This window comes from Ornithorhynchus anatinus, chromosome 15 (genome assembly GCF_004115215.2).
Source record: "Ornithorhynchus anatinus isolate Pmale09 chromosome 15, mOrnAna1.pri.v4, whole genome shotgun sequence".
Classification (NCBI taxonomy): domain Eukaryota; kingdom Metazoa; phylum Chordata; class Mammalia; order Monotremata; family Ornithorhynchidae; genus Ornithorhynchus; species Ornithorhynchus anatinus.
This window is the reverse complement of record NC_041742.1, coordinates 9,831,257-9,856,940: the sequence shown is the minus strand read 5'-3', so window position 1 is coordinate 9,856,940 and position 25,684 is coordinate 9,831,257. Positions and strand designations below refer to the sequence as shown.

The window sequence follows — 25,684 nt, the reverse complement described above, 5'->3', positions numbered from 1 at the left end:
AAAGAGGGGGACGTTTCTTTCCGACCCACATTGTCACGCACAATTCAAGACTCACTCCTGAGACCGTGACGTAGGAAATTAGGTCGGCCTGCTCTGGACCTACGAACGATTTTGAAGTGGCCAAACCAAGCGAACGCGGTACTTTGGCCTTGTGTGGTGGAAGCAGAAGAACACTATTGAGTAGGTTTAGGGTTCTGTTAGATTCTTGACTGTATGGAGGGGACAGAGACACACCTGCCTTCTCCCTTTTCCTTCCTTCCTCTCTTTCTCTTGTTTCCTTCTCTCCTCCCTTTTTCTCTCTCTATTACTTTCTATCTCTTTCTCTCTCTCTCTCTCTTTCTCTCTCTCTCTCTTTCTCTTTTTTCTCTTTCTCTTTTTCTCTTTCTTTCTCTTTCTTTCTTTCTCTCTCTCTCTCTCTGTCTTTCTCTTTCTCTCTCTCTGTCTCTCTTTCTTTCGCTTACCTTTTCTTTTCTTTCTCTTTCTTTCTCTATCTCCACTCTTTCTCTCTATCTTTCTCTCTCTCTCTCTCTGTCTCTCTCCCTTCCTCTCCCCTGTCCCCAGAAAGGATCAGTACTGACCATGGCATATAACTGATTTTTGTCCTTTTATTCTTTGTATCTGAGAGGAGATGCCCCAGTTCCATTTCTGATTTGGCAGTGCAATCCTGGGATGAAGGGCCTTCATAAATGGGACCCAGGCATCCCCTCCCCTCCCTGCAGCCTGGGACTCCAGAGGGCAGTAGGTTATTTTTAAACATATCCCCACTTCATGTCTTGCCCTGCAGGGAAGGGAGGAAGTCGACTGTTGTGCCCCTGAAAACATTGTGCGTCAGAAAAATATGCCATTGTTCAGATATTCGAGGGTCACAACTGTCACTTCACCAGTCAGGCCCTTCTGTTGGCTGTGGAGGAAGGTGTTTTTGGGGAGCAGAAAGACTTGCATTGGGTGACATTTTAGAAATGTGATCTGGGCATTACTGAAGCAGCATGGCCTAGTGGACAGAACATGGGCCTGGGATTCAGAATCCGGGTTTTAATCCCAGATCCGCCACTTGTCTGCTGTGTGACCTCGGGCAAGTCACTTCAACTTCTCTGTGCCTCAGTTGCCTCATCTGTAAAATGGGGAATAAGTCTGGGTGCCAAACACTGTCCTAAGCACAGGACAATTAGCTTGGACATAGTCCCTCTCCCACATAAGGCTCACAGTCTTAATCCCCATTTTACAGATGAGATAACTGAGGCCCAGAGAAGTGAAGTGAATTGCCGAGTTCACACAGCAGACAAATGGCAGAGCCGGGATTAGAACCCACGAGCTTCTGATGCTCTGACTCTATCCACTTCTCAAAATCTGGACAGAGTAGTTTGAGTGGAGAGACATCCCAATATGAGTAATATCTGTTAAGTGCTTACTGTGGGCCAAACACTGTACTGAATGCTGGGGTAGATACAAGATATTCAGGTCAGACACAGTCTCTGTCCCACAGGGAGCTCACTGTTTGCAAAGCACTGTACTAAGCGCTCTCTGCTCCTCATAGGGCTCAGAGGGAGGGAGGGAGAACATATATTGAATCCTCATTTGGAGATGGGGAAACAGACACAGAGAAAACAGACAGAGAGATGTGAAGTGACTTGCCCAAGGTCACACAGCAGGCAGGTGGCAGAGCCTGGAAGAAAACCCAGGTTTCTTATCTCAGTGCCGTGCTCTTTCCACTAAGCCACATTACCATTTTATTATTTTAAAGATATTAACAAATCAATTAAGTACAGTGAACTATCACTTGTTTGTAGCAGCTCTGTGAATCAAACATGGCTTAGTGGAAAGGGCTTGGGCCTGGGAGTTCAAGGACCTGGTTTCTGATCCCAGCTCTGCCAATTCCTTGCTGTGTCACCCTGGGCAAGTCACTTAATTCCTGTGTTCCTCAAGTTTCCTCAGCTGTAAAATGGTGATTAAATACCTGTTCTCCCTCCTGGTTAGACTGGGAACGCCATGTGGGACAGAGACTGTGTCTGAGTTGATTAACTCATACCTACCCAAGCGCTGAGAACACTGTTTGACACATAATAAGTGCTTAACAAATACCTTAAAAAGAAATGAAAAAACTTGGGGAAACAAAGGGTAGAGTGTCTTTTTCCCCTCACAAAAGAACAGCACAGAAAAATATTTTGCTCACACGAAGGAAGTTTGGCTGATAACGGCAGTTTTGGATCGTGGTCAAAATTCGACACGCCTCAAGCTATTATTTCACAATTCAGTCACAGTAGATGTCTTTTCGTGAACCTCAGCTAGTTGGTTGTGTGAAGCTTGGATGTCACTTTGAAGTAGCTAGATGATTGGACAGACTTTACCTCAGTGAAGCTGTAAACCAAACCTCGCTCCATGCAGTCAATGGAATGAATAGAGTCGTCTGAGCTTAATTCTCGTAGGCATATGCCCACACCACAACATTACCACAGGCAATTCGGCGAAGTGTCTTCGCTGAAAGGAGTCGCGTGAAAGACCGATGATGGAATTGAATTACAACTTACTGTATAGCGTGGGCGTGAGACATTTTCTTTGAGACGAACCCCCGGTCCCTTTCTCCCCACTTTATTTCCGTATCGGAAACTATTATGGATTCATGAGATGCAGCTGAGCCGCAGTTGGAAGTTTATTCTCAGTCGTCAGTCAAGGGTATTTATCGAGCACTGATTGGGTGCCGAGCACTGTGCTAAGCCCTTGGGAGAGCACGGTAAGATAGGACACGATCCCTGCTCGCAAGGAACTGACAGTCAGAGCCCCTTCCTTTTTTGCACAGCTAGTAATCAATCAATCATATTTGCCAAGTGTTTACTTTGGGCAGAGCGCTGGACTAAGTGCTGGGAAAGTAAAGGCAGTCAGTTGTATTTATTGAGTGCTTACAGTGTGCAGAGCACTGTACTAAGCACTCGGGAGAGTACAGTTTAACAGTATAACAGAAACGTACGGTACAGTAGAGTTGAGTAAGGAGATCATGTTTACCAAGTATTGCATTGTCAGTATTAGAGAAGCAGAATGGCTTAGTGGAAAGAGCCCGGGCTTGGGAATCAGAGGACGTGGGTTCTAATCCCGGCTCCGCCACCGTCGGTTGCGTGATCATGGGCAAGCCACTTAACTTCTCTGTACCTCAGTCTCCTCATCTGTAAAATGGGAATTAAGACTGAGCCCCACATGGGACAGCCTGATTACCTTGTATCTACCCCAGCGATTAGAACAGTTCTGGGCCCATCATAAGCAGTTAACAAAAACCATCGTTATTATTATCATTATTATTATTGTCCACTCCCAATAACTTAGGACCGCACTCTGCATACAGTAAGCGCTCAATAAATTCCGCTGATCGATCGACTGCCTTTTCCTTCCACCGAGACGGCTCTCTCCCGAGGCTGCCCACCAGCCCGACTTTGCCAAAGCGAACGGCAAGCTGCCCTATCCTAATCTTCTGCCCTCAAAAAAAAATGCGACAGCGCAGCCAGGGGCAATCTCCGCCTGCCAAGATGCGCGAGGGATTGCCAGTCGCCCGCTGATCTTGTTCGCCACGCCCGCACGCATTGAGAACGTCTCACTGGCCGTTTGGCCATCTTGCAACTTGAAGGACCGTGGTAGAGTCCATAAGAAAACCCCGGTCCCCATGGAAACCCTCAGGGGCTAGCTCCTTTTAGTATCTGCAGGGAGGAATGATTTTCACAGCTCCTCGTTTCCACCGCATCATTGTGGAAGCTCCTCCATGCATATAATGGGCTGTCAATAGTAACACGGGCTTTTTGACAGAGATGAAAAGCTTCTGTCCTGTTGAAGAGGTATTTTTGGCCCGCTCTGTCCCAGCTCAGTAAAAATGCTAAGCCACTGCTCTGATTGCTTATTACCTGTAAAAGTTCCTTTTATGTTCATCGTCTAGACTAGATAGGCCAGTGTTCTGGTAGTTATTGGGACCTCCTCCTTTAGGCTGCATTTTATGATGCAAATAGAGCCAACGTAAAGCGAAAACCTTTCTCAAATGGCCACCTCTTCATTATATTAATTGGTTGTTAATGGTAAACTTTAATAGGAGGCTACAACTGTAGTGGCTATGGATGGATCTGCCATATGGTGAGCATTAGCTTCTCTTGGAGGGACAAGTAATTGATATCCGCATCTGTGGGCAGTCGTACCTCGTTACCGGGGACTGAGATTTCCCTGGATTCCCTCAGGAGGGCTTTGAAGAGGGCAGTTTGGAGGGGCGGGGACATTCACTGAGAAGTAGCGTGGTCTAATGGATAGAGCCCGGGCCTGGGATTCAGAAGGACCTGGGTTCTAATCCCGGCTCCGCCAATTGTCTGCTGTGTGACCTTAGGCAGGACACCTCACTCCTCAGTGCCTCAGTTCCGTGAGCTCCATGTGGGGCATGGACTGTGTCCAATCTGATTAGTTTGTAGTCCTCTAGTCTGTAAATTCACTGTGGGGAGGGAATGTGTCTGTTATGTTGTTATACTGTCCCGAGGGCTTAGTCCAGTGCTCTGCAAACAGTGTGCACTCAATGAATACGCTTGACTGACTGACTTGAACCCAATCCAGTGCTTAGTACAGTCCCTGGCACGTAGTAAATGCTTAACCAATACCATGCCAAAAAAAAAAAAGGAGCAGTAATGGTATTTATTAAGTGCAGTGTACTGTATTATGTACTCAGGGAAGTTCCCCTGGAGTACAAGACTTGTGCTTCTTTGCCTACAGATGTTTAGACTCTAATTGAGGAGACAGAAATAAAAGTATTCACTAAACTTTGGAATCAGAACAAGTCAAGTGAATGTTCGATGGTAGAGACATATTCAGGTGCTGTACAAATAGATCTGTAAGGGCTAGAGGCAGCTGATGGGTCCATACAGCTTGGGGGTGTTGGAATTAATTGGGGAAGGATCCGGAAGGAGGTGGGATTTTAGGAGGCTTTGAAGATGGGAAGAGCTGGGATTCGGGGGAGCAGGGTGAAGGGGGTTCTAGAACTCATAGGGAGCATCAACAAGGGGTCAGAGGTGGGTCAGTTAAGAGTAGAATACAGTTGGGAGGGAGTCTTGAGAAGACTGTCAGCTCACTGTGGGCAGAGAAGATGTCTTTTAGATTGTTCTATTATCCTCTCCCAAGGGCTTAGCCCAGTGTTCTGTGCATAGTAAGTGCTCAGTAAATACGACTGACTGACTGACTGTCTGACTGACTGAGTGGAGAGTGCCAGCTGGGGAATTAGTGGGCTAGAAGAAGCGGTATGCAAGACATAGGAAGCTGGTGAGGATCGTGAAGCTAAGATAAAGACATTTCCGATTCAAAGGGCGATGGGCCTCCCATTGGACAGTTTAAGGAGAAGGGAAACCGGTGCTGAGTAACGTTTCCGAAAGATGATCTGTTTATTGTTGTATTGTACTCTCCCAAGTGCTCAGTGCAGTGCTCTGCACACGGTGAGCGCTTAATAAATACGATTGACTGAATGAATGGAGAATGTCAAAGTGCTTGTTGGTCAGGGACAGCCTTAGAACTGTGTTTAGACTTTAGGGAGTTTACCAGTGGCTCCAGAATCCCCATTTACTTCTCCTTCTCCCTGAGTGCAAGGCCCTCGGTGTTGAGTGAGTATAAATGCACGAGCATTTTGAAGTGCGATAGTGATTCCAACATCAATATTTATACAGATATCAACTGGCTTGCCTTGGTAAACTCTCCGTTGAGCGAGGAAATGACCTGTCATCTCACCGTGGAGCTCAGCGTATTACCCTATTTGCCCTCTGAATTGCTTAGGCACTTGGACCTACACCTCTTTAACTCTTGAGATCCACCCCACAGCATTTATATCAATCCATTGTATTTATTGAGCACTTATTGGGTGCAGAGCACTGTACAAACACTTGGGAGAGTACACTACAACAATGCAGTGGAGTTGGTGAGTCCGTTCCACAGTAAGAACTCAATAAATATGATTGATTCAGTGCTCACAGTGAGTTTACAGTCCATATCCTTACATTCTCTTTTTTTTTTTAATGGTATTTGTTAAGTCCTTACTCTGTGCCAGGGACTTTACTAAGTGCTGGGATAGATATAAGACAGTCAGGTTGGACACAGTCCCTGTCCCACGTGAGGAACCTGAGGCTAGAGAAGCAAAGTGACTTGCCTAAGGTCACACAGCAGACCAGCAGCAGAGCTGAATTAGAACTCAGTTCTTCTGACTCCCAGGCCTGTGCTCTTTCCAGTAGGCCACACTGCTTCTCTCCCAAGCGCTCAATCTGTCCATCAGTCAATCATTAATTGAGTGCTTATCGTATGAAGACAGCACTGTACTAAACACTTGGGAGACTACAGTGCAACAATAAACAGACAAACACCCTGCACAAAGTGAGTTACAGTCTAGTGGAGGAGTTCTACACACAATAAGCGCTCAATAAATAGAGACTTGATGCAGCCTCTCTGTACTTTTTACATTTGGCTCAAGGACATCGTCTGCCACCTCCTTCTGCATCGCCCTGACTTTTCCCTTTACTTACTCCCCGTCCCAGCCCCACAGCACTTACGCCCATATCTGTCATTTATTTCTATTAGTTGTCCATCTCCCCCTCTAGACAGTAAGCTCCTTGTGGGCAGGGAAAATGTCTGTTTATTGTTGCATCATACTCTCCCAAGTGCTAAATACAATTGAATGAATGATCGAATGCTTCACGGGGCCAAAAATGTTGTCGGCGAACCGAGCGCCAGAGAGGAGCCAAAGGACGGGCTGAGCATGTGGGCAGCCACGATGGGACTTTAATAACGGCATTGAGCGGGCCAAGGAAGTCTGTTGTCTCTCTGGTCACAGTTTGGAAAGGCTTTCGCTGGCCAGGCCGTGGTGTCCCTGGGGTGCAGGACCATTTAGGTAAATACAGAGCGCCCCTCCGCACTGAATTCCATTCTGCCTTCCCAACCACGCTCCCCCTCATCCGTTCTTTCTTGTGGGGGCCGGGGCAGCTATTTCAGCCTCCAGAAATCCGTGACCCCAAAGCAGGCATTTGCCAAAAAAGTCTCTCAAACAAGGTAGACTTGTCTCAGTGTGGTTGGAGGCGGCTATGTGGGGAGATTTGTGTCTTCTGGAGCTGCTGTTTCCTTTCCTTAATAACATCTTCTTCTTCTTCTGAAGTGCTCTGTGAGCCAGCTTTAAGCCATTTTGCCAATGCCCCCCCAGATGAGCGACCACGTAGTTGAGAATGACAAAGAACCAGTTTGCTCCCCTTTTATAGGAAAGTCTGTGTAAAGATTGTAATCTTCTAGATACTGCTAGAAGACTACTAATTGTATTTGTTAAGCACCTATTGTGTGCCAAGCACTGTTCTAAGTGCCGGAGTGGATTCAAGGTAATCAGATTAAACGTAGTCCCTGTCCTACATGGGGCTCACAGTCTTAATCCCCATTTTATGAAGGAGGTAACTGAGGCCCAGACTAGTGATGTGACTTACCCAAGGTCACACAGCAGATAAGTGGCGGAACCGGGATTAGAACCCATTTCCTCAGACTCCCAGGCCCGTGCTTTTGCCTCTAGGTCATTCTTTAGTTGGTTTTCTTTGAACAGACAGACTCTGCTAATGTGTTTCAAGCGGAGGTCACCATTCCCTTAAGGGGCTGAATAAACTCTCTCCTGGCTACCAAGCCTTGCTCCCCTCCCACACACTTCACTACTGGGACTCTATCTCATCTCTCTCATTGTCGACTCCTTGTTTATGCCCTCCCTCCTCCCCGGCGCTCCCTCCGCCTTTGTATCTGACCGACCACTCTTCTCCCCAGCTTCAAAGTCCTAAAAAATCACATCTCCTCCAGGAAGCCCTCCCTGACTAACCTCTCACCTCCCCACCATATTTCTGTTCCCGCTTCCGACTTCAATACTCACATCCTCCGCCTGACACTTTTGTACATAGCCTTATATATGGTTGCTTCTCCTACCTGTAATTGATTTTAGCCAGTCAGTCTGTCGGTCGTAATTTTTGAGCGCTTACTGTGTGCAGAGCACTGTACTAAGTGTTTGGAAGAGTACAATATAACAATCCAACAGACATATTCATTGCCTATAGTGAGTTTACAGCCTGGAGATGAGCTAATATCGGTGTCCCCCAGGAGTACTACTAGTAATAGTATATAAGTGCTTACTTGGCACAGAGCCCCGAACTAGAGAAGTAACTTTGCCTAGTGGATAGAGCACGGGTCTGGGAGTCAGAAAGACCTGGGTTCTGATTTCGACTCTGCATTTTTTCTGCTCTGAGTCACTTGACTTCACTGTGCCTCAGTTCCCCAATCTGTAAAATGGGGATTAAGACTGTAAACCCCATGTGGGACGGGTACTGTGTCCAAATTGATTAGCTTGTATCTCTCCCAACGCTAAGCATAATAAGTGCTTAACAAATACCATAAACGACCCCAACACCACCAACAAAAGAAAAGTAAATGCTGGAAGAGAATACAAAGATGGAAATTAAACTCGGTCCCTAGCTCTTGCCCTTCAGTAATGATGATTTGACCTTGAGGGCTGGGCAGAAGGCCGCTAGATGGACTCAGGGATATTGTTGGGAGGCTAAGCCAGGGGCACTACCCCTCGGGTCCGGTGCGTGGGGGAGTTGGAGCAGACTGTCTGAGGGATGGATTTTCGGCTGGGGTGAGGTGCGTCGGGGCAGGGCTTTGACGGTAGGAGGAGTAGACAAGGAGAAGGGAGAAAGGTAAAGGAGGAAGCAGAGTAGGAGTGGAGGGGAGACGAGGACTAGGATAAAGGAGAAATGTGGAGAGGAAGGCATTGGTTCTTTTTCTCTGGGCTACATTTTGCTGCCAACACCGCTTCGTCCTCATTCTCTTCCCCCTTCTCGTCCTCCTCCACCTCATCATCCTTCTTTTCCTCCTCCTTGTCTTTCTCCTCATCATCCTCTTTGTCCTCGTCCACCTCATCATTCTTCATTTCCTCATCCTCGTCCTCCTCCTTGTCCTCCTCCACCTCATCATCCTCCTTGTCTTCCTCTACCTCGTGTCCTTCTTTTCCTCATCCTCCTTAATCTCTCGTCCTTCTCATCCTCCTCATCCTCCTTCTCCTCCTCTTCCTTCACACCATCACTACCACCTCTCCTAGGTTCCGGCTCCAAGGCTGCCCCAGAGGCCCTTCTTGCCCCTAGTCATGGAACCGCAAGAGAACGACCAATACATCCATCTCCCCACAACTCCATCCACATAGCCCGGGGGCTTTCTGAGGGGATGAGGTCGGGGGGGGGGGGGGGGGGGGGGGGGGGGAAGGGGGGGTCTGAGCTGTGGGAAAGCCGCAGCAGCAGCCATTTAAGCCCTGTGGGGCCAGGCGGTGTCCAGATTCCTTCCCGCCCCGGAGCCTCAGCGGCCCGCAACTGCGGCATTAGCGGCTCCGGCGGCCAAAGCCACGGCTGCTCACACGTTAACCTTGGCCTGTGGTTCCAGGGCAGGAAGTAGCGACGGCGCTGAGGCAAAGTGGGCGGGACTACTTGCCCTCCCCAGACCCTCCCATGAGGCTGGAGCCACAACCCTCTGGCATTTATCTTTTTGTCTGTCTCCGCTCGAGACGGCGAACGCTTCGAGGGCAAGGATCGTGGTTTTCGACTCTGTGGCTTTCTCCCAACTGCTCAGTACAGTGCTCTGTGTGCACTAAGCTCAGAAGAGCCCCCTGCTCTAGGCTGTGAGCTCGCTGTGGGCAGGGAATGTCACTGTTTATTGTCATATTGTACTTTCCCAAGCGCTTAGTACAATGCTCTGCACACAGTAAGCACTTAATAAATACGATTGAATGAGTGAATGAATGAATACGTGGCCACCCTTGATGTGAATGTTTGTAAGGTGTGGCTACCCCAGTGGGCTGAGGTGGGTTGGGCCGGGACCGCTCGGTTGATGTCAGGGAATAAGGCAAGGTTGGGGGACCGAGGGGGTGGTCCTCTCTCTGGGGCAGGAGACCGCCATGCTCCCGTGATGATGATAATGTTCTAATAATATTAATCCTGTTCTAAGCGCTGGGAATGATACAAGGGTATCAGAAAAGACCCAATCCCTGTCTCACACAGGGTTCACAATCCAAGCAGGAGAGAGGACAGGCATGAAATCCCCATTTTGCAGATCAGGTAACTGAGGCACAGGGCAGTGAAGTGACTTGCCCAAGGACTCTCAGCAAGTAAGTGGCAGAGCCGGGGTTAGAACCCAGGTCTTTCGATGGCCAGGTCCAGGGCTCTTTCCGCTAGGCCACGCTACTCGGGTGGCAGAGGGAGTGGGCTGTCACTGCAGTTTCTGTTGTCCTGCTTCAGCGCATAGCCCGAAGGAGCCGAAAGCCTGATCGGGGTGATGAGCATCTGTAGAGTCATTCCTAATCATGTTCTAGGATGTCTTGACAAATCACTTTGAGTCATAGAGAAACTTAGGAAATTAGTCGTCTACCAAACCGGTCTTTTCTGGAATTTCTTATTCAAATGCCAGCAGTTGCCAATCTTGAAGCCTGTTCCCTGCCACCCTGTATCTCTGTCTTTCTGTCTCTTTGTCCCTCTTTCTCTTTCTCTCTCTCTCTCTCTGTGTGTCTCTGTTTCTCTGTCTCTTTCTCTGTCCCCAGGACCCAACCTTCTTCTCAACCATGTTCACTTTCAGGCAAAGGTTGGTAGAAGTGTGACGAAAAAGCCGTGGTAAAAGAAAATATTATTTTTCTCTTCTCAGAAGACTAATAAGATGAAAGAATGGGTAGGGGAGTCCAGTCTCGGCTACGGGAGGGAGGGTCAAGCAGAGGCCTACCCATTCCATTCCTAGCTTGGGCCGTGGCTAGCCAGTGGAAGGCAATCAGCTACAAGTCAAAACTCACCTGAGCTGTGCAGCAGCTGCACGGGAGAGTGTCGAGGGTAGAGACTCAAGTTGGCTGTGTGAAAGAAGGCAGTGGTAAACCACTTCGGGATTTTCACCAAGAAAACTCTATGGATACATTACCAGAAAGATTGCAGATAGAGGTGGGGTGTTCTGGGGGAGATGTGTCCATGAAGTCGCGATGGGTCAGAGATGACTCGACGGCATAAGACAAGGCATATCTAGAGCACTGTAGTAAGCGCTTGGGAGAGTCCAATACAACAGACATGTTCCCTGCCCGTAATGAGCTTACAGTCTAATAATAATATTGGTATTGGTATTCGTTAAGCGCTTACTATATGCAGAGCACTGTTCTTAGCACTGGGGTAGATACAGGGTAATCAGGTTGTCCCACGTGAGACTCACAGTTACTAGGTACCAACCACTTATACAGTGCACAGTCCCTGTTCCACACAGGACTCCCATTCTAAGGGAGAGGGAGAACACATGGAAGAAGTTGGGTCAGGGCTTTTCCAGGATATGTCTCTCTTTTATTTTTGGATTCCTTAAGAGCTTCCCATGTGTCAAGCACTGTACTAAGCTCTGGGGTAGATACAAGTTAATCAAGTTAGACACAGTCCCTGTACCACATGAGGGTCACAGTCTAACTGGGAGGAAGAACAGGGATTGATTCCCAATTTTATAGATGAGGTAACAGGCCCAGAGAAGTGAAGTGACTTGCCCCAGATCATACAGCAGGCAAGTGGCAGAGCCGGTGCTAGAACTCAGGTCCTCTGACTGGCTAAATTCTGAGCCTATCAGGTCCTTGGGCTGGTTTGAGCCTGGATTAATGATAACGATATTTAAGTGCTCACTATGAGCCAAGCACTGTTCTAAGCACCGACATTCCACTCTCTGCTGTCCTCCACGTACTCTCCTCCACAGTTCTGGGCGATGATGCCAATTCCCATTGGTGTTAGTGAGAAATGGAATTATTTCTCCCTTGGGCCGCAAGACCGTGATGCAAGACAGTTTTTCCGTAGTTTCAATATTGGCTTCGGAACCCGAGGCAAACCACTCGAGCCAGGTCGCTCTGCCCTACCTACTGCGGCCAAAACGTGTGCATCCTTGCGTAACTGAAAAATTGAGCAAATTCTGAACCCAGTAACGTGAGGGGAAAACACTTAGTTTGCGCCATTCCATGACCCATTGAGCTACCAAAATGCCCCACTTCCGGTTGAACTTGAAAACCCACAAGCTCCCGATTGTGCATTAAAAGATGTAAATACTTGAAAGGCTCTTAGCGTCAGAGCCTATTTCACTTTGGGTGGAGAGGATTACTTCAGCCACGCCGTGACTCTTTCTAGTCCCTTCCCCTTTTGCAAAGTGAAAGAGGGTGACAGTCGGCTTCAGCGATGAAGTTAACGTTGGCAGCTCTCCATGGCATAAGTTCAACGGAACAGCCGTAACTATTGCTTCATAAAGAATTTGGGGAAAAAAACGCAAACTGGGTCAGCTCTCCTCTGAAGCAAACCCATCCTGATTTGCATTTTTGTAAAGGTGCCTAAGTTAGGACTTTCCCTACTAGTCCCTAATTAAATTCTCACAGGAGTCTTTTCTAACATGCCCCAGAGACAGAAAAAGGTTCTCTTACTTCCCTGTTGAACATGCCTCTCTCTGTCAAGTATGCAACTCCAAGAAATCGTTTGGGCTATTCCTCGTAAATGAAGGTCGTCTGGTTTGGGATTCACAAAATAATAATAATTACGGTACTTGATAAGCGCTTATTATGTGCCAAGCACTGTTCCAAGTTCTGGGATAGATACAAGTTAGTCAGGTCTGACACAGTCCCTGTCCCTTATGGGACTCACACTCTTATCCCCATTTTAGAGATGAGGTAACTAGGACATGGAGAAGTGAAGTGATTTGCCCAAGGTCACACAGCAGACATGCGGTGGAGCCAGGATTAGAACGCAGGTCCTTCTGACTCCCAGAACCGGGCTCTGTCCGCTAAACCACGCTGGAACAAATAGGTGTGTTCCACCAGGACAAAATCGGCTTTCAAAAAGTGGTTCAGGGATGGGTAGTGGATTATTTTTAAAGCATGTGACTTTCAGAAATCTTAATTTGCAGTTGTGGGTTGGAGACTTTGCGGTGGTCCTAGCATTCACAATCTCTAGCTCCAAAGCTGACCAGTCTGTCAGTTGCTCATTGGTATTTTTGGAGTGCGTACTGATGACAGAGTGCTGTACTAGGTGCTTGGCAGAGGACGCTATGATAGAGTCCCCCGCCTACCACGAGCAAGTATAAAAGACAAAGACAGGAGTGCGTTTTTACTAAGTTTGTTGAAGATGGGTTGAATTGTAAAGGTCTCTTATAGGAAAAACCATCTTGCCAAAGAAGGGATCTTTTCTTACGCCAGCTTTGCCTATAAATCTCCAGGAATACATTCTCCTTCATTCGCTCCTTTGTTCCCCTTTGGTAGCCCCAAAGACCTTCTTCAGACTTTAGTCTTTCCAAAGAACCGCAAAAGATTTTCAAAGCTCGTATTAATTCAAACATGTTCCATATTTAATAGACCTTTACAGACGCAAAACCATTCCTGCTATACATCTTGGTAATTAAATGTGTTTTTGGCTTGGCCTCCACATGCTCTCGACCACATCTGAAACATCCTCTGTGGGTCTAGCATGATTGCTTTTTTCTTTCCAACAGTGTTTGTTAAGCGCATACTATGTGGCAAGCACTGTCGTGAAATCTGGGGTAGATACAAGCTAATCAGGCTGGACACAGACTATGTCTCACATGGGGCTCACAGTCTTAATCCCCGTTTTACAGATGAGGTAGCTGAGGACCAGAGATGTGAAGTGATTTGCCCCAGGTCACACAACAGACGAGTGGTGGAGTCGGGATTAGAACCCAGGTCCTCCGACTTTCAGGCCCGTACTGTATCCACTAGGCCGCGTTGCTTCTCGAGAAAACAGTATAATTATCTTAGGAGAGAACAATGGAGTAGATACGTCCTCTGCCCACAAGGAGCTTATAGTTTTAAAACTCCAAGATTACGTGTTCCACGAGAAATGAAAGTATGGGGCCAGTGTCTTTTAGTCAACATATGGTGACACTCACTTCATACCTGAGGAAATTGGGTTGGGTCTCAAGCAGTCAAGGAATATCGTACCTCCTACTCACCAGCTTTTCAACCACCATTGACTCTGGCGAACGCACCCAACTATTCCATATATCACTGTCTTCATCTTGTGAGGTATGTGAGGAGAAGCAGCCTGGCGTAGCGGATAGAGCCTGGGACCAGGAGTCAGAAGGACCTGGGTCCTAATCCCAGCGATGCTGCGTGAACTTGGCCAAGTCACTTTACTTCTTTCGGCCTCAATTCCCTCATCTGTAAAATGGGGATTAAGACTGTGAACCCCATGTGGGACGGGGACTGTGTCCAGCCCAATTTGCTTGTATTCCCCCCGGCCAGTGCTTACTACAGTGCCTGGCACATAGTAAGCACTTAACAAATGCCATAATAATTATTATATAATTTTAGGATTGGTGGATCTGTAGCTAGAAAATCTGAATTGACCCCCTAGACCAGGCCTCGTTCTCATATCTCCTGGACAATGTTATCCTTGGTTCCACTTCTGAAATAATAATGGTTAGGTATGGTTATTGCGGTGTATGTTAAGGAATTACTATGTGTCGAGCACTATTCTAAACTCTGGTGAAGATCTTGAACAGCCTTTTATTGAGAGATTTGGCCTTGTCCTCCAGGGCACTCCATCACTTCCCTTCACTGATCTTAAAAAAGCAAAGTAGAACGTTAAAAACACAAACCCACGACAAACCACGGCATACTGAGATATGAAGCACAATTACTGATGTCGTTCGATTTAGGTTGGCTTGGAGTAATTTTTCACATCCAGAGTACTCTAAGAGGAAGTTCAGTGGACCCACCCAGGAAGGTCGCCATCTTGTACTTTGGTCACAGACTATCTTGGCACACCTCCCTTGTGGCTTCCGTTGAAGGCGGCTTATTTCTGAATTGAAGCTTCCACTGGCTCTTCTGCCCATCGGCTCCAGCCATTGCTTGATTTCTATATTTTTGAGCTCTTGGGACAACCAACCCAATCTTTCTTGACACTTCCCTTCAGTATCCCTTTATTGCAAAATTCCTGTTTCTCTCCTAATTGACTCAGAAGTGACGTTACTCTTCACTTTTTCACGGAGTCATTCTGTTCCGGAAGGCAAGGGGCCTTCAGAATAATAGAACATTGCAACATTACCAGTGGAACACAGTTTGATGGTTCTAGTGTTGATGTTGCCCCTCTACCTACCAGCCGAGGTGTTTTGACAGAGGGAACGAAGAATAAGAGAAGGGATGGAAGGATAAGAGAAGCAGCATGGCCTGATGGAAGGGTCATGAGTTGTAATCCCGGCTCTGCCACTTGTCTGCTGTGTGACCTCGGGCAAGTCACTTAATTTCTCTGGGTCTCATTTCCCTCATCTGTAAAATGGGGGATTGAGACTGTGAGACCCATGTGGGACATGAACTGTGTCCAACCTGATGAAGTTGTTTCTATCCCAGTCTGGAACAAAGTAAGCCCTTAACCAATCCTGTTAAAAAAAGATAACTGGAGACTCCTACAAAGCTGCACTTTTAGGATTTAATCCCTTTCTTTCGTATCTCTGGCATGCACATAATTAACCTTAAGTGAGTTCTGCCCATGTGACAGTTTGGGAAGAAAGGTATCAACTCTGCCTCCAGTTTCTTCTCAGTTAAATTGGATTTCAAGTTCGGCACGGTCGAGTGTGTCCTGAGGCCATTTTGTTTGGACTGGGAAATTTGTCAACATCTAGGGACGTAAAACACTGCCATAATGAATATTTTAAACTACAGGACCATCCTGCTCTCATCGAATCTCCATTCCCTTGCTCTCTTTGTCCCTCCCCTGCCCTGAAACACTTTTCCTTCCCAAATCTGCCAGACCCCAGCTCTCCCCTCTTCGAAACCCTCCTAAAATCCCAGTAAGCCTTCCCCACCAATTCCCAACAGCCCAAGGTGTTTCGACCCAACAACTATTTCTAGTACTTATATACTTATTTATACTCATCTGTAACTCTTTGGTATACATGTTTATTGGTGTATTCTGATTCTACTGTTTATAAATTATTTTTCATGCTTATCTCCCCTATTGGAATGGAAGTTTCTCGTGGGCAGGGAAAAAGGTGCTGTGCTTCTGTTTTCGTTTCCAGGTGCTTTTGAACTTAGTCCATTTTTCAGGAAAGTATTTTTGAAGTCTCTAGCGTGGATTCTGCTGGTTTTTGAGGCTCTTTACATTAAGCAGCCATCGTGAGATTGGGAAAAGCCATAATATTCCCTAAAGCGAAGGATAAATGGGAGCTGGCCTAAGAATATAGGAGCAAAAATCCTTTGACTGCCTCCAGGGTAAATAAAGCTAATGGATTTTGTGCCACAATGAGGGAAAATAAGCATTCTTTGTAAGTATTTGCTGATGAAATTACACATTTTACAATGAAACCTACCTTTGAACTACCATGACAGAAAGAGCCTAAAACATCCATGAAATTGAACAAATCCAATCTGTCAGTTAATGGTGTTTCTTGAGTGCTTGCTGTGTACTGAGTGCTCGATGGAGTTCAGTACAAAAGAGTTGGTAGAAATGATCCCTGCCCTGAAGGAGCGTAGTAATAGCATTTATTAAGCACTTACTGTGTGCAGGGAACTGTTCTAAGCCCTAGAAATAAGATTCCATTGGGAATTGGACCCTGTTCCCTGTTCCTCAATCAATTAATGATATTTATTGAGCGCTTACTATATGCAGAGAGCTGAACTAAGCCCTTGGGAGAGTACAACAGAGGTAGCCGACACGTTCCCTGCCCACAGCCAGCTTACAGTCTAGAAGGGGATAGAGTCTATTCCAATTCCACAACAATTCCAAGCCTCCCATCTAATCAATCAGTGGTATTCATTGAGCACTTACTGTGTACTAAGAGCTCGGCAGAGTCCAGTACAACGGAGTTGGTAGGTACATACCCTGCTGTCAACGACCTTGCAGTCTACATCTTAATCATAATAATCATGGTATTTGTTAAGTGCTTACTACGTGCTAAGCACTGTTCTCAGCTCTGGGGTAGATACAAGGTAATCAGGTTGGCTACATTCTCTGTCCCACTTGGGGCTCCCAGTCTCGATCCCCATTTTCCAGATGAGGTAACTGAGGCCCAGAGAATAATAATGTTGGTATTTAAGTGCTTACTATGTGCAGAGCACTGTTCTAAGCGCTGGGGTAGATACAGGCTCATCAGGTTGCCCCATGTGAGGCTCACAGTTAATCCCCATTTTACATATGAGGTAACTGAGGCCCAGAGAAGTGAAGTGCCTTGCCCAAGGTCACAAAGCAGACACGTGGCAGAGCCGGGACTAGAACCCTCATCCTCTGAATCCCAGTCCCGGGCTCTTTCCACTAGAGCTTCACTCTACCGCCTCAGCTTCTGCCAGGGTCAAAAAAAGAGGTGGCTGACGAGGTTATATCAGCACAAGGTTTTTCAACAGAGTTTTGGCATCCTTTTCGATTGCGACTTTGAAGAACGCAGTCTTGAGGGCAGCTCTGGCCTAAAGCCGAGTTTATGGGCGATGATAACTTTGGGTTACCTGATGTCCCTTTGTGAGTCATGGCTGTGGAATGGCAGCAGAGCTATTGCATGACAAGATGTACGCCTGCCAGAAGATAGTACTGAAAAATGATCTTTTCCTTGTCCTTTTCTAATACCAAGATTCGGTTTATAATCTTAGTAAGGCCCTCCAGAACTCTCTGCCGTTGGGGGGGGGGGTCACGCTTTGTTCAAAGCATGTGATTGTATTTCCCAACACAACCTCCACTGTGCCTTCATGATCACCAGGGTTAAATATCATCTTTCTCCCCGAAGAAGAAAAAAAAAATCCCTCCATCAGGAGGGATGCTTTTAGTTTCCCACCGTCTAGAAAACGGGGTAGGGTGGATCTCTGGGTGCCGAGACAACATATGCCACGGCAGGAGAGCTTCCTCCAAACGCTATCTCGCCAGGCTGGAGATAGGGAGAAGGCATATCGTAGGCTGAATCTGAGGTGCTCCAATAATCTCACGTTCTAAATTGCACCTCATTAGCCGTGATTAGCCTGGTACTGATGCAGAGAGAGGTGGTTCTGGGGGACAAATGAGGAAGGCTTGCCCTGTGCAAAGAGAATTTCTGTCAACAGAAGCTAAAATGCAATTACTCAGAATGAGGAAGGAATGAAAAAAGGGAAGGAAAAAAAAATGGTCAGTGATCTGATAAGGTGTTCCCATTTGTCCCAATGAACTGCGTGTGACTTTACAATGAACCTGTTTCAGCGTAAATAAAAGAAGGTGACAGGGGCGGGAATCGTTTCTTGCACAGTTATTTTTGCCTCTACTACTACTACTAATAATAATTATGGTATGTCTTAAGAGCTTACTATGTGCCAAGCACTGATGTAAGCCCTGGGGTAGATAGAAGATAATCAGTTTGGATACAGTCCCTGGCCCACATGGGGCTCACACTCTCAATCCCCATTTTACAGATGAGGTAACTGAGGCCCAGAGAAGTGACTTGCCTAAGGTTACATAGCAGAAAAGCGGCAGAGCTGGGGTTAGAACCTAGGTCCTTCTGACTCCAGGCCCTTGCTTCCCTCCACTAGGCCACACAGATTTGAGCATCTTCATTCACGGGATATTCCCCAACCACTTAATACAGTGCTCTGTATACAGTAAGCACTCAATACGTACCACTGATAATGATTTAAGCCTGCAACCTATTCCTGTACCCTGCAAGCTCCTTGTGGCAGGGCACGTGTCTTATATTGAACTCTCCCAAGTGCTCTGCACATAGTAAGCACTCAGTAAATATGCTCGATTGGTTGACTGAATAAGCCTAATTAGCATCGCATCTGCTGTAGTGAAATCACAGCAGCTTTTTTTAATGGTATTTGTAAAACGTTTACTCTGTACTGGGGCAGATACAATATAATCAGGTTGGTTAGAGTCTGTGTCCCACATTGGGCTCACAGTCTTAATCCCCATTTTACAGATGAGGGAACTGAGGCACCAAGAAGCAGAGAAGTAAAGTGACTCACCCAAGGTCACACCGCAGATTAGTGGCAGAGCCGGGATTAGAACCGGGTCCTTCCAACTCCCAGGCCTGTGATCTTTCCATTAGACCATGTTGCTTCTCCTTGACGTGGAAGGGGATGGAATACTTTGTGGAGCAGGGACTCTGTCCGATTTGTGTAGCTTTCTTTTTCCCTAACATTGATCAGAGTGCCTGACCCACATAAGTGCTTACTAAATACTCGCGTCCTCCTCAGCATAGAATCCACGAGCGCCTGTGCTCCATTTCCTTTCAGATGCATAATCTGAGGCCAAATAAACTTGTTTCTGTCCATAATTACTCATCTACTGCATTGCTCGGCAAGATGGGAAAATAAGTTTTTCTCTGACAGTGTTAGGTCTTTGGGTTGAGGTTATTCGTTTCTGCCGGACTACGAGATAATACTTTAATGAAATAGAACTTGAAAAGTGACTGTTCCATTAACGGTAATCGACATCACCGAAAATTTTCAACAGCCTTCGCCCACCAAGCCACGGGAATGTCTGAATGACAATTCCAGATCTGCCTCGGGGAAGATGGGAATGACGGTTCCCGATCCACATCTAAATTTTCCAATGGAATTGACTTGAAGGCAGCGTGCCCCCGCCTCAGCATTGGTAAAATCCGAGTATCGTGCCTATCTCTAATATAAACATCTGGGGGAACATATCCTCTTATCTAGCCTGTTCAGAACTGGTGAGAAAAGCATTTTATTTCTCCTTCCACGATTAAACTTACGACTGCTCGAAAGAGAGATAATGAATTCCATGTGACCCCACCCTATACACATAAGGAAGTCCCAGCAGCACTCTACAGTATGTATTTACCCTTTGTCTTGCACGTGTGATTAATATTTCTCCATATCCATTTCATTTTTGTTCCCAAAGTCCAGTGTTTGATATGCCCTGGAACAGCTTTGGTTTCATCAATAGCGGGCCCTCTAGATCCGAAGATCCTGGGAGGAGATAAGTTTGTGCAGTGTTTAGAATAGCGTCATGTGCTGTTAGGGTTGAAGATGTTTCTTTTTCTCTTGTTTGAATCGGGCTTCGACCCCGAACAAAGGCATGAAAGCAGATCACAAGTCTAAGAGGCAGAGTTTAGACAAAACTTCAGGTGTTGTAGAAGCCAAGCCAGGTCTGTACTCTCCCAAGCGCTTAGTACAGTGCTTTGCACACAGTAAGCGTTCAATAAATACAGTTGAGTGAATGAATGAATAATTCCTACCTGCATCTTCTCTCCTAGCGCTTAATGAGAAGCAGCATGGCCTAGTGGATAGATCACAGGTCTGGAAGTCAGTGGGACCTGGGTTCTAAAACCGACCCCACCACTTGTCTGCAGTGAGAGCTTGGGCAAGTCCCTTAACCTCTCTGGGCCTCAGTGGCCTCATCTTTAAAATGGGCATTAAGACTGTGAGCCCGGGTGGGATGAGCACCGTGTCCAATCTGGTTATCTCAATATCTACCCCAGCGCTTAGTACAGTGCTTAACTTAAATACAAACCCAAATAAACCTGATTTGAAAATCATGTACATCTGAACCCCACATGGTAGTAATGTTAGATGAGTTTATCTGCAGCTTCAAAATGTCTTTAATTGTTGCAGTGTTCTCAGCATTATGTCATGTGTTTCCTATTATTCTGTGTTTGATTTTTTTGCACATGATTGCCAAGAAAGAATACCCCCTTTCCTCCCCCATGCCCAAAAAGCAATCTGGTGAAAATCAGAAGCAGCTTTTCAACCGAATTCAAATATTCGCAAATCAAATGCAACCCTTGAAGGCTAAATGAATCTGGGTGTCATCAGTCATCTAAGCCTATTAGCGTATAGCACGTTAAAGGCAAGTGTTGTAGCCAAGGGGAAATAAATCCATTCCTTTTTCCCTTTGGCCCCCTGGAGAAAAGTAGAGCAGCCATAGTTAATCCTAACATCAGCATGACTCCCTGTTGAAATTGCTGAAATTCCAGCTTCTTGGAGGCCCCGATCCTACAACTATTTCTAGGATTCTCCTTAATTTGGGGCTGTTGTATCGCTTAGAACAGTGCTCTGCACATAGTAAGCGCTTAACAAATACCAACATTATTATTACACTCCCAAGCGCCTATTCAGTGCTTTGTATTTAGCAAGTGCTCAATAAATACCACTGACGATGATGGTGTTATGAGGTAAAATGATATAAACTTTGGCAAAAACACACTGTGGCCTTATTGGATCCTCAGCTCCTTGCAAGCGGGTAACATGTATCTTCTGTCGTACACTCTCACGTGCTTAATGTTGGGCATTCAACTGGACTAAGTACAAGATAATCTGTTGGTTCACCGTCTTAGAAGGAGGGAGGCGAGGTGTTGAATTCCCATTTTACAGAGAAGTAAACAGAGGCACAGAGAAGTGAAGTGACTTGAACCAGGTCACAGAGTAGGCAAGTGTTAGAACTACTGTTGTAACCCAGGTCCAATGACTCCCACACCTGTGCTATTTCCGTTAGCCATATTCTTTTTTTCTATTCACAACCAGAGAAATAACTGGTCAAGAGCGATGGAAGTATGAGCTAATGCGTCTTTTTAAAGCAGTTTCTATCTTACAGGGCTCAGTCTTTATTTTGACATTTTTTCAAATGCTTGTGGATGATTAATATTCCTTTTTTACTGCACAAATGACTATCTCAGGGATTTTTCTGATTTCATTTGGAAACCAATGAAGTCTCATTTCAACAGTAAATAGTACTCATTATAAACGGCCAAATGCTTGGTCCAGTGTTGTGCATACAGTGAGAGCTCAATAAGAAGCACTGATTGAAAGACTCCTTTAGCCAGGGTTTTTTTTCTGGGCCATTTAGGCACTAGCCAAGGTGGCATCCTATGTTATATGAGATGGGTCACCCCGTCCCCCACCAATCGGGGCTGAGTCACTAAAGGGGGGCTTAGAAGCATGCTAAGAATTCATGTCTCGCGAAGAAGGGGCAGTAACCTTTTACGGAGCCAGAGTAAATCAAAGCACCTGGCCCCAGCCCAAATGCCCAACGACGTCCTATACGTTCTGTGCTTATGATTCGCAAGTGCTCTCAGAGCACGAAATGATCGTGAAAGGCCTAAAGTTCTCAGGTTTTAAAAACGAGAAATTTATTGGCCTTTTTGGCCTCCGAGCAAAAGCGAAAAATTCCCAGCCGAAAACCATTTCAGCAGATACCCCGATTTATTATGCCTGACGGATTCTGGCCCCGTCAGAAGTCACAAGAAATGTGATTTCAACACCAAGACTAATGCAATAGTAATTTCAGGCAGTAGGGATTTCTGAGATTGTATAATGCTTTGCTTCAAAATACAGAGGAAAACTCAATCTAACAATTTTGGTGTAGAGTAACAGGCACTATTGCTGACATTACTTAGCAATAATTAGGCGTCAGAGGACCAGGGCTCTCATCCTGGCTCCACTGCTTACCTGCTGCGTGACCTTGGGCAAGTCATTTAACTTCTCTGTGCCTCAGTTCCTTCATCTGCAAAATGGGGATTCAGCCCCTGTTCTCCCTCCTACTTAGACTGTGAGTCCCATGTAGGAGCTGATTATCTTGTATCTACCCCAGTGCTTAATAGAGTGCTTGGCGCAGACTAAGACCTTAACAAACACCACAATTATTGTTGTTATTGTTACCAGTAATTACTATGTGTAGTATGCGCTTGTGAGCATATTTTTCAGTGCTTTGAAATGGATTCCTACAGTTCTCATTTGGCCTAAACAAACAACCTTAAATCAGATTGTGCAGAAATCAAAAACTTTACCGCTGGTCGACGTGTAATTCATTGGTTAGTTTTCTCCAAGAAACTAGGCCTTCATCTAAACTAGTGCATTTTTTACGTACTTCTCCTTCAAATGAATTCATTTACCATCTTTTCTTTTGGGGTTGACTTGCCCTTGATTGTGATTCATTGTCTTTGACTCCCTTCACTGTGGGTCCATTTTCTTTGGAGCCAGAAAGACCGTGGATTAGACCCAAAGTAATCATCTTTGTAATGTTTGGGGTTCAAAAAGTTTTATGATTATTTTTAGCTCGATGGTCTACTAAGTCTAGTTGGTGACAGCCTCTAATCAATGATGTGTTATCAAAAGGAGGGTTACTGGACATAGATGATTTCTAAGGACAGTCTTCAATTTTCTTTCCCCACTGCAGTTTGTCTTGGCAATGGTAGGAAACTTGACTCTGCTATGGGCTTTGGTGTGGGAATTTAGACTTGGATTGGGAGGAAAGGCACTTAGCCGTTTAAGGCCACAGTTTCCTCATCTGTAAAATGGGGATTAAATAGCCATCCTTCCTCCTCCTCAGACTGTGAGCCCCATGTGGGACAGGAGCTGTGTCCCACCTGCTTTGCACACAGTAAGCGCTCAATAAAGATAATTGAATAAATTATCTTGTATCTGTTCCAGTGTTGGCACATAGTAAGGGCTAAACAAATACCGTAATTATTATCAATCAGTGGTATTTATTGAATGCTTACTGTTCTGCAGAACATTGTACTAAGCGCTTGGGAGAGTACCACACAACAGGGTTCTAATCCTGGCTCTGCCAATTGCTTGCTATGTAACATTGGGCAAGTCATTAACTTCTCTGTTCCTCAGTTTCCTCCACTGTAAAAGGGAGATTAAATCCTACTCCCTCCTATTATGACTGTGAGCCCCGTGTGGGCCAGGAACTGTGTCCGACCTGATAAACGTGTATGTAACAGTGTGCTTATAATAGTGCTTGGTACATAGTAAGTTCTTAAGAAATATCACCACCGCAACCACGCCCCCAAAAAAACCAGAGTTAGTAGACATGTTCCTTTTTTGTGGTATTTGTTAAGTGCTTACTATGTGTCAAACACTGTTCTAAGCGTTAATTACTTTGGACATGGTTAATTACCTTGGACATGAGGCTCACAGTCTAAGGCAGATGGAGAATCCCCATTTTACAGTTGAGGATACAGTCTGGGGGGAGATTCTGAAGGGGAAGTTTCATTGTTTCCAGCACGTCAGTTTCCTGGGACTGCTTCCATCTTAGGGGTAGAGGGGACCGCTTCCTCTCCTCCTTCCTCTGATAACATCCCCCCCCCCCCCGAATCCCAATTGGAACCAGTTTAGTTCTGAACTTCCTCCTACCAAACTAGTTAACTTTTAATCAATGAGTCAATCAATGGTATATGTTGAGTGCTTACTGTCTGCAGAGAGCACTGTACTAAGCACTTGGGGGATTCCAATGCAGCAGAGATGGTAGACATATCCCCTGCCCACAACGAGCTTCCGGCCAGGGGTCTCGTCTCCGAAAACCAGGCCTTTTCCTCCCTCACTGAGCCTTTCACTCCCTTCTAAAGTTAGTTAGGGCTCAGCAGACTAATTCATCATTTATTCAGTCGTTCAATTGAGAAGGGGCATGGTGTAGTGGATAGACCACAGGCCTGGGAGTCAGAAAGTTATGGGTTCTAATTCCAGCTCCACCACTTGTCTGTTATGTGACCTTGGGTGAGTCACTTCACTTCTCCGGGCCTCAGTTCTCTCATCTATAAATTGGGGATTGAGACTGTGAGCCCCACGTGGGACAGGGACTGTGTCCATCCTGATTAGCTAATATCTACCTCAGTGATTAGTACAGTACCTGGCACACAGTAATCACTTCACATATATCAACAACAACCTCAAAGCCAGCCCAGCTCCATGCCCTGACTGCCCAGGAGCACTGAGGGGAAGCCAACTGGCAACTGCCAACCGGCTGAGTGGCGAGAGGCGGGCAACCACCCCCACAGCTATAACTCCCATCACAGGAAACCAAGAAAGGGGTGGATGGGGGGATGGGGTGGAGCCGATGGGGGCTGGGAAACCTGAAAATCAGAGGTCATCGAGCGGCCCCCTCTCCCTTCCCGCCTCTGTGAAAATTCAACACAGCCAGGCCAGATCAGGAAGAAAAACATTTCCTGAAAGAAACCTTGCGTTTATAATCTCTCTGGACCCACAGCGAAGGTGGGAAGTTAGATGGGGATGTTGTTTCAGTTGATTACAGTGCTCTGCGCACAGTAAGCACTCAATAAATACCCTCGACTGATGGTTTGAGATGAGGGAAAATGGACTTTGAACCAGTACAACATCCAAGTCCTTTGGATGGTAAGTATGGGAAGCAGCGTGGCCTAGTGGAAAAAGCACTTGAGAGAGTAAAATAGAGTAAGTAGATATGATCCCTGACCTCAAGGAGCTTACACATAAAAGGACACCAGGCAGACACTAAAGTCATTTATTTATTTATGTCTTTTCATGTCTATCTTCCCCTCTAGACTGTAAGCTTGTTCTAGGCAGGGATTGTGTCTTTATTGTTACATAGTACTCTTCCAAGTGCTTAGTACAGTGCTTTACACCCAGGAAGCGCCCAAAAACTAGGATTGAATGCATGCATGAATGAATGGATAAATAAAATCAATTGCAGGTAATATAAGAATTGTTATGTAAGTGCTTAGGGGCTCTATCCAATTCGGGACTCTAGCCTTCTCCATAATTTCTAAAGGCAGAGGCGAAAATGCCAGACCCTTAAAAGCAGTTTGAAATATTAAGAAAAGTTAAGGGGGTCCAGCTACGGAAGTGAGAACCTTCACTCTTTTTGGTTTATGTTTTTCAGTGGTTTTTGTTCAGCTCTGGGCTAGATGGAAGATAATCAGGTCGGACACAGTCCACGTCCCACCTGGGGCTCACAGT

At 46.1% G+C, this 25,684-nt stretch overlaps 1 protein-coding gene and 1 long non-coding RNA gene across 7 annotated transcripts in view; one reads left to right on the top strand and one right to left on the bottom strand.

Moving 5' to 3' along the window:
• The window catches only part of B3GNTL1 (UDP-GlcNAc:betaGal beta-1,3-N-acetylglucosaminyltransferase like 1), a 255,370-nt gene that overhangs the window by 35,893 nt on the left and 193,793 nt on the right, over positions 1-25,684 (top strand). The window lies entirely within an intron of this gene.
• On the bottom strand, positions 14,537-20,139 carry LOC120638858. Its single transcript, XR_005660865.1, has 2 exons — positions 19,809-20,139; positions 14,537-14,613 (listed from the first exon to the last, which is right to left on the bottom strand). It is a non-coding gene; the product is annotated as an uncharacterized LOC120638858 (long non-coding RNA).